The sequence below is a fragment of the Perissodus microlepis genome, chromosome 13 (assembly GCF_051167445.1).
Source record: "Perissodus microlepis isolate ML-2025 ecotype Zambia chromosome 13, ASM5116744v1, whole genome shotgun sequence".
Classification (NCBI taxonomy): Eukaryota; Metazoa; Chordata; class Actinopteri; order Cichliformes; family Cichlidae; genus Perissodus; species Perissodus microlepis.
Window position 1 is genome coordinate 34,031,891 of NC_140473.1, and position 13,787 is coordinate 34,045,677.

A 13,787-nucleotide genomic window follows, 5' to 3' on the forward strand; every position below is an offset into this window, starting at 1 on the left:
CATAGATGATATTGTACTGGCTCATGTTTGGTGTAAACTTGGATTCTGTTGTTATTTAAAGTTGTGGGGTGTGCAGCTTGAACTACTCTTATGTGGACTGTGTCAGAAAACAGTTTGAGAACCACAGGTTTAAAACAGAGTTTCTGTTTTTCTCATAGTTCACAGGCGACTGAGCGGGCACCATGGAGCTTATTGTGAACTGTAAATCACTCCAAACTACTCTAGTATGTTGCTATATAACCTATCCTGGTGTGGCGAACTTGAATCTGCACAGAACAAGTTCACAGAAGCTAGCAGATCCTCTAAACGAGATCATTGTGGTGCGTTGTTTTGAGCAGCAGTCAGCGGGCACTCAGTATACCCGCTCTGTGACTTTGCGTCCTGGCTTTGCGCACCTAAAAATACCCCTGTCCAAGTACACAGATCAAAGGGGGTAGCAACACTGGCGAATCCCGCCCCGCCATTTAACCTAAAACCTCTCAGAGGAGGAGCATGCAGTGTGAGCAAAGAGCCGGCGACTTCCAGAGTTGTACAGAGGAGCGGGAGACTGGTTCGGGTTACAGGGACTGGCCTGTAGCACATAGTGGGATCGCTCTGAAGTAGCGAATGGGACAAACGGAGCCGAACACAAAGGAGTAAGACAGAGGAAGACTCGGACACGGAATGTTTCGGTTTTGAAGGTTTATGTAATTACTCATATGAGTGCAGCCAGATTGGTAAAGAACGGCAGAGTTTACTCAGTATAAACAGCCTCCTGCAAAGTTACAGATCGGCAGGATTCTTTCTGCGCAACTCTACACCTGATGAGCTTGGGGATTGTTGGGTGCATAGAGCCACACTCACGTCTGAAATGGAACAGGAAAAGAAGTGGGGAGTCGCTGGTAAGCCAGGTGAAAAGAGGCGCGTTGGCTTGAAGCAGCCGCTGTGGAGAGATTTGTCTTGCGTGACGTTTTGCATCGCGGTGTCCGTGCTGTCTGTTGGAGTTTGGATCGTAGTTTTTGTGCGGACGTCGGAGCTGCAGTCCAGGATAGTAAGTCTGGAACAGCAGCGGCTTTCTGCGTGGATGCTGTCCGTGGAACAGGTGGAGCCCGTCATCCTGGGTCGTCTCGACCAGATCCTGGAAGAAGTAAGAGTCGCTTAAAATGATAAAATGATGAAAAGATGATTTTTTTAAATGATAAACAGAAATGTTTTTGCGCTATACCCCCCCCCACACACACACACAATTAATTTGTTTTGGAAAATAATTTTAGACGATTCTCTCTACAGCTGGTGATATAAGTGTATTGGTGTTTTCTGGATGCAGAGATCACAGAGGTAATAGTAGAGACTGTCATGATAAAGGATCAGTGAATCTCTCATTTAAGTATAGATATATGTATTTCTAGCGCTCTTATTCAAAGAGATGCTCCATTGCTCTTAAACATCTCCAAAGTACAACATTAAGAAGTTGCACAGGTGTTACATGCGTTTATCTTCTCTGAGATAACAGTGTGAAGGGCTCTCGGTGGCTGTTCACATCTGTTGCTTCTAAAGTTGCCCTCAGCGCTGCCCTCCAATTGATCACAGCTACACCAACAAGCACCTAACAGCCTGCACGGTGTTTAAAGATCCACAGGGAGCCGACTTTCCCTTCCTCTGTTTGCTGTAGCCCGGCTTTTATCCCCCCCCCCACACACACACACACACTCACTCACTCCTCGACCCCTTTCACTAGGGCCAGTATGATGCATTTAACAGGAGGAAAAATGAGCACGTGGTGGTTAGTGCAGAGCTTGCTTGCAGTCTCAGACCTGAAGTCAGTCACTCACCTAAACCCTTATACCTCAGTCAAAGGAAGCAGACTACATATACAAGTTTCCCGTAGACCACCAGCTACTCAGACAGTATTTTACATTAATCATGTCTGTCAGTGATGGTCATCAGTTAGCACAACAATAGCTGGAATTTAGGCTGTGTGCTTTTCTTGCTAAAGATGGATGTCAGTCTTAGTCCAAATATAGCCCAGGGAGGGTGTCAAATTCTGGAGCCACAGTACTTTTGAAAAGAAATCTTGGGATTACAAAATGACATAGAAAGCCAGTGATTTTACTTGGGTTTATGGCTACTTTGATAGAAACTTTGTATAAATGCAAACGCTTATTTCCTCTGAGCAAATGATAACGTTATTAAATGTTATAAATCTAAAAGTAGTTTATTTCTTTGCAGTGGCAGTTTGAGCTGTAGGGCCTACTAACATATGAGTGAAAACAAAACAAACAATAATAAAAAGACAAAGTGAAGTTTTACGGCCAGTTGGGGCCATTCAAAGGTCCAGTTTCAGTGCCTGTGCCTCCAGGGGGCCCAGTGGGGAGGATCTGTTTCCAGACAGGCCCAGGGTGATGTAGCTTGTCTCTTTGTTTAGCACTGTGAGTATAAATTGTCATTATTAATGGGACATGAGCACAGATGTGCCTTTCTATACAGAAAGAGGATGACAGAGAAATCTGTGGGATTTTCTCCCAGCGCTGTCCAGAATCAGCCACCCTGTTTCCTTCAGTGATGACCGATTTCCTCTGTCGTGGAAAATATGGCCAGGAGTCCTTATTGTCATTCCAGTAAAATCTGGAGTGCAGCACAATCAACTAGTTTACTGAATAATGTTCCAGGTATAGTTTGTTTGCAGTCCTGGGGAGGAAGTTGCATCTTTTTACCTTGACGTTAACACTACATATACTATTGCAATACTCTATATTGCCATAATTATTTACTCGCCAATCTAAATAATTGAATTCAGGTGTTCCGGTCAGTCTCCTGGCCACAGATGTGTAAAATCAGGCTTGTCGGCGTACAGACTCGAAGAATCCCAGCGTGCTACTGTGATTGGATGTTACCTTGCAACAGGTCCAGTCATAAAATGTCCTCGCTACTGAATACGTCGAGCTCAGGAGGCAGAACAGGTCAAGTACTAATCAGAAGGTTCGTGGTTTGGCTGCTCCAGCCGCCATGTATCCTTGGGCAAGACGCGAAGCCCATGTTGCTCATGAGATGCATCCATAAGAGTATGGATGTGTGAATGTCAGACAGAGAGGACTGATGTAGACAGAAGTGCTTGTAGGAATTGTATAAAGCTCTTTGAGTGTAAAACCAGAACCTGCCTGTTTACAGAGACGGCCTCTTTTACTCCCCTTCCAAACCAAAATGTGGCATCTTCAAAGAGTAACCTTTAACCTTTAGGTGCAAATATACTCTTGTGTGTTGTGCCATGCATTTATAGAGTGGCTGTTTGGTCCGAGCACTCCCAGCTGCACTGTACAGGATGCACTATGTTGTTGCTCCCAAACACTATGCCTGCTACTCTCCACCTTTTAGTTTTAAAACTGCAGAGCTCCTACAGTTTATATAATCTACCAGTGAAGACGACAAAAGTTTGCACCACACCTATTGATCTTTGAAATCAGGTATTTTTACTTCCTTTGTCAGAAGTGCATAAAACGAAGCCCCCAGCCATCCAATGTACCTTTACAAACATCTGGAAGAATGGGTCAGTCCTGTAATATGATGCCGTAAATCAGTCTGCTCTCCTACATATCCCACAAACAAAGATAAGAGGTATCATCACAAAATGGAAGCGTTTAGGAATCAGAGTGGCACACCTCAGAGAGCTGCAGAGTAATGAGGTGCCTAATACATAAATTCTGCCTACGCTCTGCTGACTCAGTAGATGCAGACTTTCATAAATGCATCTGTGATGGATGTCCACGGCCAAACGACCGCTGTGGGGTTAATGTGTAGGTCAAGTCTATCTTATACTCCATCATTCAGCACAATATTCATACAAAATGTATTAATATTTTTTAGTACTAATCACTATTTTTGACAACCGTAGCTATTAATGTGTTTATGTGCCCATGTAAACACCGCTGGCTGACAGTTTCAGTGCAAATGAAACGCTGCAGCTGAACAACAAGCTTTGAAATGAGACAAGCAAAAATCCCTCATTTGAACTTTGTCATAAAGTTTAGTTTATGACAAAGAAAATGATTGTTTTTATAACAGTCCGTCAATGATTCCTGTAATTACATGTGTTAAAATCAGGGTCGGACACATATTTGAGGAACATATAACTGTTAGACTGTTGCTTTCACAGCACAAAACTTTTGAACCAGAGAATTAAAATGAATCACAAAAGTGATATAATACGCAGTATTATTATTAAGCAGTAGCAATAATGCTATAATGAGTGGTGGCCCCATGATCGGAAGGTCGGGGGTTCGATTTCCCTGAATAGCTACCCTGAGGTACCCCTGAGCAAGGTACCGTCCCTACACACTGCTCCCCGGGCGCCCAGTGGCTGCCCACTGCCTCACTAAGTGAATGGGTTAAATGCAGAGAGGAATTTCCCCACGGGGATCAACAAAGTATACATTATTATTATTATTATTATTATTATTATTATTATTATTATTAATAATAATGAGCAATCCTAAAATTATAGACGATGTCAGAAACACAGCTGTGGCAGTGAGTAGAGCAGCACCACCTCCTGTTGTTGGAGTGAACGGCCGATCCAAAGCTACTCTGGCAGAGTCAAAATAAGCTTCATGTTAAGTCATGCAGGGGTTAAAACCCTGCAAAGGAAATGAGAACACTCTGGCTGTAATCACTAAACTCTAAACGCAACAGTTTTGTTAAACTAGTTGAATTAAAGTTGAGAGCGTGCACTTCACTCTCACTGCGATTGTTGGTAGTGTGCAGAGGCAAGACTACAAAAGCAGACTGTGCAGATACGTGTTACCCAGATGAATGGAGATGCATTCGAGTGTAGGAGAATATTAATGTCAGGCATTTTAAAGGCAGTGCCTCTGACAGACTCCTGTTTCTGTGACCTTTGACATGGGCAGAGCTGATTGCTGCAGACGAACTGATTCTTCACTCTCTATTATTCCCATTATGTAGCCTAGAAGCTGTGTCTTTAAGTATTGTTGCAGGCTGCCTGGCTCCCTTAAAGCCGCTAAAGATTTCTCCAGTTGTGAGTGGGGTCTGCCAATATCAACCGAATAAATTCCTGTAAGGATTCATGAATAATATAAAGTGGGCTAAGAGAATTTTGAGTGCAGTCCTACAATTGCTTCCACATGATAGTTTTGAAGGACATGAGCGCTAAAGTTTGGTTATTTCATGACAGTGTGATCTCTCAGTTTCACATGTAACCCTCTACTTAAGGAATAAAGCACTCACAGAATGCCTGCAGGACGCAGTTTACTGACATTGGGCTGCTCTCCAGCCATTATGCTTCTCAAAGTTTGAAACAAAGCACTTATTAGATCATTGAACAGTGAAACTGCCTTAAATTGGACTCAGGCTCCGTCTAACAATGAGGAGTTATAAGCAGTTTTGAACTTGTATTTATGAGCAGCACGCTGAAAGTTTTCACCCTTATATAACAACTTTAGTTATGCTCATGTGACACATTTGCCTGTTTACACGATAACTAAAGTGGACACCAAACTAACAGGCACTACTGAAGCAGTGGTCAGAATCACAGTATCTTCATAACATCCCCTTCAACACCTGTTGCAGGCATCTAAATGCCTTCCTGGCATTCGTCTGCCAGTAACCAACACCAGCGAGACCCAAAGCTGTGATGTCGGGAATGTACTCGGATGGTTGTGTATTTTTTTCAGTGTCAAATGATATAAGCATTTAAAAAAAATCAAAGCTATCCAATAAAGTCTTATTTTCACAACAGTCACAAAACTTTCATTTTTATGATAAAGGTTTTGTGATGCTACCTACCCACCTACCTACCTACCGATGTGAATTCTTTTTGTACACACGATAGCAAAACGAGCAAGACATGACATGAAAAAGGGGCCAGTAGCTCATGTCACGTCAGTATTCATGCAAAGCCGGTTGCTGTGTCCACACGGCGTGATTGGTAGTCAGAGCCAACCCCCTATCCTTAACTCATCCCTAACCCTAAAGCTGGAGTTGCCACAGCTGACTTTGGTGAGGTTTGGTGATGACCAATGGAAGAAATGCTTCAAATAAAGTCTCTTATATATGAAAATGCTGCATTGTTACATACAGAGAAATCAGAGGTAGTTGATCAGAAAAATGTTCTGAAATTTGATGATTTGAGATGAATGACCCTACAGATTCTTTGAAATAACTCACACAAAGTCTCTTGTGAGCAGATGTTGAACTGAGCTGAGCTATCAGGAGCTATTGTGGTGAATTTCCAAACCGAGTAGGTGAATCCACTCAGCACGATTAGCTTCAATTCAGATGAATGTCTGGTGCACTTGATAAGAACACCACAGCTGTTCTGCAACAGTTCAGCATAATGCATTCATGTAAACTCATAGGACCACTATTAACTGTGCGCCTGGTATTTTCATGCAACCTTTGAATAAGCTGAAGTTAGTATATCTCAGCTTGCAAGATGTTTCACAACAATAACCCCAAAATTGTATATAATGTACACTGTGTCTGTTTAAAAAACGAAATAAGGACACTACCACTCCTACCTTTAAAAATAATCTCTTCTTCTTTCTGGTCCTGTCATTCTTACATTTTGCTTCATCTCTGAAGCGACATTATGTCAAAGTCTTTTGACTTCCTGGGAAACACAACTGCTGTCTTTAAATTAGTGCGCATGTTGTGTGACAAACTGCACAATGTGTGTTAAGCTGTTAGAAATGTTGCATTTGAAACTACGTGCTACTTTAAAAGCATTAAGCTCTTTCTCCTCACTGGTTCCTATAGTGTTAGCTAGATGCTGAAATACTGTGACCACAACGTCCCTGTTCTATAAATGCGCTTCATCTCTGTTCTGTGAATATCGAGCTATAAATATGATGTTTTCCCCTCTGTCATCTTTTCATAAACCATTTAGGTTTAATTGGATTTAATGTGGGTGTGGTGATCGGCACTGTTGCTAGCCGGTCATGTAGTTACCGGGGTTAGGTTAGCTGGTGACTCTAAATTGTCCGTAGGTATGAATGTGCCAGTGTCTGTCTGTGAGTGTGAGACTGGCCACCTTCCAGGGTGCCTCTCGCCTTCTGTTAGCTGGGACAGTGACCTTGAAAGACAGGGGAATAATGACATTTCTCTTTTATGCATCATGTCGTCATAATCAAGTGATCAAGCCTCTGATCAAAGTTTCTTATAATTCTTCCCTTGTAAGGACAGTCTATGGCATGAAGTCCAGCTCAGCACACGCATGCACAAAGAAGCCATCGCGCACACCAGCGCCTGCTTTGCGACTGCTGCAGCTGCTGCATGTTCTCGTAGCTCAGCTGAATCTGGCTTGAGTCAGTTTTGACAGACCGTTCTTGGAGCTGTTTGCTTGGTTGCTAAATTTTAATGACTTGGGGTTATCTCTGTGCAGCTAACCAGCTGGTTAACCTTAGTTACGTCTGTTGTAGAGTGATGGGGAAATGCCACACAACTTGTCGGTTGTCACTGCTAAGGAGCTTGGAAAATATACTGCTAAAATATTTCCTGTACGATTTTTAATTTTAACTTACTAACTAGTCTCACACCGTTTGTCGTAGAGATACTGTTCGAGCGGCTCTTTTGTGCGATGAATGCTTCTATTCAGATTTTAAAAATTTTGGACAGTTCCTAAAATATTCCAGGTAAGGTTGTGAATTCAAGTACAGCATGGATGCTTTTAACGATCAAGCATGGTAGAACTGTATGCTCTGTGGAATGACACCACAGTAATGTAAAAGCACACTGTGCCACTTTCTTAGGTACACTTGCAGGGTGCTTCAGATTGTGTGTGGGATTTTGTCTGAGGCTGTAGCTGGGTGCACTGGGATGTCTCCTGATAAACCTGCTACATAAGGAACATGTTGTCTGACTTTCTTCCCTGTGCATCTTTGCTGATTTGTTGAAGTTGTGAGTTTTACGAGTTGTCTTTACATGTTTGTCTTTTCTTTTCCGTATGGTTTAGCAGAAATGTTTTCTGCCTGACGTTGCAGGGTCCTGATTACCCCAAGTTTGTGTTCCACAGGGTGGTGGGACTCAAATATTAGGTAGTGTTCTGTGTGCGTGGGCTTCTGGTAAACTTCAGTCGTCCTCAGTGCACACAAACTGTACATCTTCCCTGGTGAACTTTATATGTCAAGAGTTGATGGGAGCAGTGAAGGATTTTACTTATTGGGTTTTGATTTTTGAAAACAGAACATCTTTCCAGTGGTTAGGTGCTGTCTGCTTGAAGGAGCCAAGGGTGTCACTTTCCACTTCCTCCATGTAAAGGTGGGCTACGATGGGTTACAAAAGTGTGGTGGTGAGGCAGTGGTGTAACAAATCTGACTGGGGGTACAGCTGGGCCTGTTTTCTAGGGAACTGTCAGTCATCTGATGGTCTCCACTGCTTCAGGTCTTTAAGTGATGAGACCACATCACTATGGAAGGACACCATCTGGATTCGGCTCAAGTTTGCGGAGCGTGTTGGTGAAGTCAGTCGAGTGTTTGATGTGATGGGGTGTGTTCCCCACGAGGGGATTTAGGATGTTGGTGATGTGCTTGGAAATGTTGCAGGTGGCTGAGTTAATCCTGCTAACAGTAGGTCAACTTATGTTTAGATCTTCAAAAGGCTGTATACACAGGCTATAGCATAAGGGTGTGGTCTGTGGGGCAGTCAATAGCTCCCCCCCCCCCAAGTTGTTGTAGACAGCTGATGACTTTTGTTTTTGTAGAGGCTTTTTGTATCTCATCTTCAGACTTCATAAGAATGTCTGTCTCTGAGAACTGCAGTAGTTTCAGTGAGATATTCAGTTGAGTTTAGAACAACAGTTTCAGTTTAACATTCCTCTGTTCTTTGTCTCACACAGAAGCTTGCAGCGCGACTACCAAAGACGCGGGATGTGAGAGAAGTTTCCCACAGCTGCCTGTGTCCGCCAGGTACGTTCCTCAGCTATTCACTTATCCACCGGTTGCTTACTTTCTGATGGATTTGATTTGATTTGTCACCGTTATTCAACATAAGAAACTGCAGCTTACTGTAGCTTCATAGTTGTTGTTTTGATATTGCTGTTATTGATACTTTTATTCTGCTTTGGCAGTGGACATCCAGAATATGACGCTATAACATGTGCTTTGATTAGTTATTAAGAGAAGCTTTTGTTATTCAGCTTCATGGACGTAATGCTGATAACTAGCTGTAAGTAAAATGAGCAGCTGCAGAGTTTCCCAGCTGGGATACAACCTGGACAGGTCACCAGTGTATCGAAGGGCACCTGCAAGCATCACCTTAAATTACTAGTATAGCTCTATAAGAGGAGACAGTTATTTGTACAAAGGCTTAAATAACTACCCACTGTCGAGGGTACAAGGGTAGTACTTTAGAGAGTGATTATCTTGCCTGAAAGTACATTAGCTACTTTATTTCCTGAGAGTGTGGATCTGAACTATTGCCTTGTTTTAAGTAAACAGTAAGGTCTGGTGTGTTTTTCTGTGGTACAACTTGTTGTCCATCTGGAACTTTGATCTCGTGTTCTTCAGCCTAAAGCATCTAAAAACAGGGTTGAAGGTGAACGGTGAAGTGTATTTGGAGCTCAGCGGGCAGCCAGGAACTTTCTATGTTACATCATGCAAACCTATGTGGCATCATTGAAGCACTTTCACATGGAAATGGTTGTGGTAAAAATCCCATACCTGAAACAGTTTAGTTATAAGTTGGACAGGGGGTCTTTCCTGTCATTGTGTGCTTTCACATAAGCGAGCAGTTCAAGGCGGTTTCCAGGTTTGGTGACGGTTAAACACAAGTGAATATGCAGCAAATAACTCCTGTTGAATTGATTCTGGTTCTGAGAGCCTTCATGTTGTCAGTTTATTTGTTAGTCAGAGCAGACACACCAGCTGCTGTGACTGTTTATCAGGAAAACCGACTAATTCAGCCACAACTGTGGCAGAAAAGTGTTTAGAAAAAAAGCACCTTCAGGTTCAGGTTATTCTGGAATTGCCCCATTTATGCATTTATTCCAGCATCTTTGTTTAATCATGTGGGTTTTTTAGCACGATTATCTGTGAAATGGCTGCACTTCCTTACAGTTCTTGCATTAGTATTGTTCAATCCCTTGAAAGCTAAACACATCTTGATTGTTTGACTTAAAGTCCAGTGTGGTGGTCTGGAGAAGCATCACTACAAAAATATATGGACTAAACTGTAGTTAGTGAGCTTTGAATCCATGTATAGCTGCCACCAGCTCACTGGTGCTAACCCATTCAAGGATTTATTAGTGTATAAATCCTTGAATGGGTTAGCACCAGAGTAGAGATCTGCTGTCATGGTACAAACCATCCAGATCAGTCGGGTCCTCCAGCTCTCGTTTACTGACCGTCCCCAGAACCAGAACTAAACATGGAGAAGCAGCTTTTAGTTTCTATGCTCCTCACATCTGGAACGCACTGTCAGGAGAATGCAAAGCTGCAGAGACACTGAACTCTTTTAAGTCTAAAATTAAAACCTACTTATTTAGACTTGCTTATGAGTAACTGATCCTATTATGGCTCTCTACCTGTTTGTTTTTGATTTTTCATATAAATTATTGTCTTGATTATTGTTTTATCGTAAATGCTTTCTTCTAAATGTTTTTCTTGTATTTTTACCTTTTAAAGTGATTTATGTTCTATTTGATGTGTTTTATTTTAATCATGTAAAGCACCTTGAATTGCCTTGCCTTACAAAGCCCCCCCCAGTGTCCACCCGGTGCCTGCCACTCAGCACCAACCACATATCCACTACATCCAAATGGCTGCCATGATTTGATTATTTTCAGGGCCGACTGAGAGGCAGAACTCGGAGACCTAGATGAAAACAAACAAAAACATATTCTTTAATCCCAAAGGGCTCAATTTTAGGCCCACTGCTCTTTTTACTGTATGTATTGTCTCTGGGTTCCATCCTTAGATGGCATCAGATCTCTTTTCATTGTTACACTGATGGCTGCCAAATTTATTTAGGATGGATCTCCATAAAACCTCTCTTGACATGTCTAGATGACATTAAAGCTTGGTTTTCTTTTCATTAACATTTAAAAAGCTCAAAGCCAACAGAGGTGCTGGTGTTTGGACCCAGTGGTCCCTCTGAGTCCTCCTCTGCAGAACCTTGGGACTCCTGGAAGTTTATTTTAAACCTGTTATTACTGTCCTTGGTTTTAAGTTGGACAGTGATTTTAAATTGGACAGCCAAATTAGAGCAGCAGTGAAGTCCAGTTTTTATCATTTAAGCTGACTGGCAGCAGTGAAATCTTTTCTTTTGAGGCAGCACTTTGAAACAGTGATCCATGCTTTTATTTCTTCTTGTCTGGACGACTGTAACTCACTTTATGTGGGGCTCAGTCAGTTGCTGCTCTCACGTCTGCAGAGAGCATATAACCTGTGCTGGCCTCACCGGCTGCCTGTGTCTTTTAGAGTTCATTTTAAAAATCTTATGATTGTTTTTAAACACTTTCACAATCTTGCCCCACCTTACCTATCTGAGCTTCCTCATCCCTACATCTCTTCGTCATGCTCCTGGAAGTACGAAGATCCAGTTCAGAGGGGGCGGGGCCTTTTCTATCGTGGCTCCTAAATCATGGAATAACTCGCCCTTGCACGTTGGAGAGGCCCCTTCACTGTCCACTTTTAATGTCTTGAAACACATTTTTATTCTTTGGCTTTTGGCCTCAGTGAGACTTAGTTAATAAGTAATTTAATTACAAGAAAAAGAACTAATTAATTATTTTACTTTTTTCTTTAATTTGGCTTTTATTTATATCTTATGTCATTTTTTTATTTATTTTGTGTCAGCTGTGGTTGTTTTAAAGTGCCTTATAAATAAATATGATGATAATGATAATCCGAGTACAGTGTTTAAAATTAGTATTGCACACGTAAATATATTTCTAAAGTTAACCTGAAGTTCTCAGCAGGTGTTGGTAACAACCCATCCAGTCCACACGTGCAAAACATTAAACCATAGATGTCCATAAATTAGGAAATATGACACACAGGAGAAGTATTAAACACACTTACTGAAATGTATGTCATACCTACAGAAACCAAACACATGGTGAGTGAAAAGCGGTGAGAGGAGAATTACTCCATCATGGGAAGGCCTCAGCAAAATGAGCTGATTTTAACATAACCAAGGGTGGAATCAGAAGTAAGCCGGCAGACTGAGAGCTTTATTGGGGTGCACTATAAAGGTGTTTAGGATAGCTAGGCATGATTATTCAAGACCTCATATGTGAAAAGAAGGATTTAAAATTAGATTCTGTATATCACAAGGAGCCAATGAAGGCCAGCAGATATCGTCAGACACATTGCTAATGGCTAAATAAGCCTTTTATCCAGAGTCTGGATGTTCAGTGAGAGTCTGGTTTACTCTCCAGGGGAAAAGGATCAAGGGAAATTTGCATATTTGAACATCAGAGTGTCTATTAATAACGATCAAGGATAAAAACAACAAAACGGGGAAGGAATTCTGTTTACCGTACTGTTTACAGCGGAGACAAATAATGACCTCATCAGCGTTTCAGAGCACAGTTTAGCTAATGACACGCTCACAAACAGACCATCCTCACTTATCTTTCTATTTCAGGTTCATTTTTGTCTTTAACACCTAATGTGTCATATTTGATACCTGAGCTTTTGTCCGTTTTTGAGACTTCTGCATCATCAGTGTGATCGGCAGTCTGATTCGCTTGATGAATAAAACTATATACGATACGTGCCACCTCCTTGAGAGGCTCCTTTTAGACAATGAAGAGTAGAAGTTACAGAATCTAACGCGATAAGGATAAAGCATTGGTATGTCACAAGTGTTGGATTCTGTCTTTTTTGTTGTACTCTGTAATTCGTTTTGCAGTAAATTTAGTGTTTCCTACACATGGATCATACCTGGGAGAGCTGTGGCTCAGGTGGTAGAGCGGGTTGTCTACTAAGCGGAAGGTTGATTCCTCCTGTCCAGATACCCGAGTATCCTTGGGCGAGATGGTGAAACCTAAGTTACCCCCAGTGTTCCATCGGCGTGTGAGGTTGTGGGACTTAGAAAACCTTTAGGCATACATACATGTAATAGCTGTATGGATGTCTGTGTGATTGAGAGCTGTTATAAGTACCAGTCCATTTACCATTTACTTGGCTACCCAGTATACTGTGCAGTTTTTTCATCTGTCCAAGACAACAACATGATTCATTTATCGTAGAACAGGCCCCTCTTTCTTATTTTGAAACTGTGAGACAGTCAGAGCACCAACCAGAAACTGAAGCCGGTCCAGAGCTGGTGTCCCAGTGGCTCGCTGCAGTCCAGTTTAGTTGGAGTTCATCTGTGGTATTAGGAACTTATTATTTATCCATTAGTGTTTTTCCTCAAGTGTATTTGATATTATCATTTATTTATGTAAAAGTTGATTGGGGATTTTTGTTGTCCTTATTAGTAGTATTGGCAACTTTTAATTATTAATAAAAGGCTTTTATTATGAACATAAAGCTTTCTCCTGACTTTTGGGAACATTGTGATCACTTACAGGTGAAATAATAACACTCATTAACTCTTCATTGTGGCACCTGTTAAAGGTAATAAAATAGAGAAGCAGAGAAATGGGCAGGCCTAAGGATCTGAGTGAGTTTGAAAGGGCCAGATTGTGATGAATGGGTGAATGAGGAAAGAGTCAAAAGTGCAAAAGGATGCACAGTGGGACCGAGGCAATGTGATGTTTTGGGCTACGTTCTGCTGGGAACCCTTGGGTCCTGCCATTACTATTGATGTTAGTTTGATACGTATCATCTACCTGATATTTGTTGCAG

General features: G+C 41.8%; 1 protein-coding gene across 4 annotated transcripts in view; it reads left to right on the forward strand.

Moving 5' to 3' along the window:
- The first annotated feature begins 333 nt into the window (after nt 1-333).
- The window catches only part of col13a1 (collagen, type XIII, alpha 1), a 108,186-nt gene continuing 94,732 nt past the window's right edge, over nt 334-13,787 (forward strand). For 2 of the 4 annotated variants that reach the window (XM_084947846.1, XM_084947843.1), the window contains exons 1-2: nt 338-1,126; nt 8,828-8,897. The gene's annotated coding sequence lies outside the window, so the exon portion shown is untranslated. Of the gene's footprint in view, nt 1,127-8,827; nt 8,898-13,787 lie in introns of all 4 variants that reach the window. The other 2 variants (XM_084947844.1, XM_084947845.1) reach the window with 2 other exon arrangements.